Source organism: Bison bison, unplaced genomic scaffold (assembly GCF_000754665.1).
Source record: "Bison bison bison isolate TAMUID 2011002044 unplaced genomic scaffold, Bison_UMD1.0 scf7180017864383, whole genome shotgun sequence".
Classification (NCBI taxonomy): domain Eukaryota; kingdom Metazoa; phylum Chordata; class Mammalia; order Artiodactyla; family Bovidae; genus Bison; species Bison bison.
In genome coordinates, this window is record NW_011494955.1 from 2510670 (window position 1) to 2512594 (window position 1925).

General features: G+C 33.5%; 1 long non-coding RNA gene across 1 annotated transcript in view; it reads left to right on the forward strand.

Moving 5' to 3' along the window:
* LOC105001458 overlaps window positions 1-1925 on the forward strand; it is a 6226-nt gene that overhangs the window by 3245 nt on the left and 1056 nt on the right. The gene's annotated exons all lie outside the window — the stretch shown is intronic.

Sequence of the window (1925 nt, forward strand, 5' to 3'; positions counted from 1 at the left end):
ATGGTTTCAAAAATACTTAATTTCAAATTATAACATTAAACATTTTTTCTTTCAAACTTTTTCCATGGCAGACTTTTTCTGTTAATAGCAAAAGCACTTTTCAGTCATGTCATCATGAATTTTGTCTTTTAAACAGCCAAAATTATTTCTCCCAGATCCCTCTTGCCTATTTCTCTGACCAGTGTTTGTTTTCCACTAAATCTGTTGGATTGATGACTCCATTTTGAATTTGCTACCGTAGCTGTGCACCAGTCCTCCAAGAAAAAGTTCTTGTGTTTGACAGGCTTCAGGCAAAGCAAATGCTAGCCAATGGTTTACTACCCTGTCATACGGAAGAGGAGGACCTGTGTAAATCAGAGAAAGGAAATGTTCTTTGACTGAAGATAAAATTATTGAAAGTAAGCAGCAGTGACTACATAATTGCTAAACATAACTTTTTGATTCAGGACTGATTTCAAATCCCAGTTATTTTAAAACTGTCTTAACCACTTTGAAGTGTATAGTTCAGTGTCAACTGCATTGTTATGCAGCAGGTATCTACAGATTTTTCTTTTTGCATAACTACAACTCTTTATCCACTGAAAAACTTCCCAGTTCCCCCTCCCCTAACCTTGACAACTCCCATTCTGCTTTCTGTTGAATTTGAATGCTTTAGATATTTCATATAAGTGGAAAGGTATTTATTCATATTAGTGGACAGGTATTTCATATATGTCATATGAGACAGTCTCACAGGATTGTCTTTCTGTGACTGGATAATGTTCACTTAGTATAATGTTTCATTTAGTATAATGTTCTAAAAATTGCCAGTTATGTATTGACTAGCTGTGTGATCTTTTTTTAAAAAATACTTGTTATTTTTTTTCTAACTTTAAACTTCTTATTTTGTATATGGGTAAAGCCAGTAAACAGTGTTCAGTGGATTCAGGTGAACCCTGAAGGGACTCAGCTGTGCATATACATGTATCCATTCTCCCCCAAAGCCCTCTCCCATCCAGGCTGGCACGAAAACTTTGAGTGGAGTTCCATGTGCTATACAATAGGTCCTTGTTGGTTATCCATTTTGAATATAGTATTGTGTACATGACCTTCCCAAACTCCCTAAATGTCCCTCCCCCCCGCAACAATAAGCTTATTTTCTAAGTCTATGAGTCTCTTTCTGTTTTGTAAGTAAGTTCATTTGTATCATTTCTTTTTAGATTCCATATATAAAGGATGTCATAGGATATTTCTCCTTCTGTCTTAACTTCACTCAGTATGACAATCTCTGGGTCCATCATGTTGCTGAAAATGGCCTTATTTCTTTGGCTGAGTAATATTCTATTGTATATATGTATCACATTTTTTTTCTTGAAAGAAAGCTCCTATTTATTTTTTATTTTAATTAAAAATATTATATGGATGTTTAGTTGATATATAATATTATATAAGCTACACATATATAATATAGTGGTTCACAACTTTTAAAAGTTATACTCCATTAATAATTATCATAAAATACCGGCTATATTCCCTGTGTTCTCATTCTCCAATTTTTTCTACACATACACACCTGTACTACCCATTAATAGAGGAGAAAATAAATGTTAATCTAATCTGGTAAAATTTTAGATCCAATAGTTTAATTATTTCATTAAGATAGTTCAGTTTCTTCTGGTTTAACAGTCTCTTTTCAGTATTTCAAACCGTATTATCCTTCCCTTTCTCCTTGTAAAACTGTTGTCAGAGTATATGGAAGAATGTAGCTAATATGACCTAGTGTTCGTGCTGAGGAGGTAGAATCTATAAATAATCCAGAATCCTCTGTACGAATGGTCTGGTCTGGTCTATTCTGTTCCATGAACTTGTTCTGCACAGGTACAGTACTTCTATCTCACATTTTTGCCTTTTTTTTTTTTTTTTTTTTACTTTACATGAGGCTATTG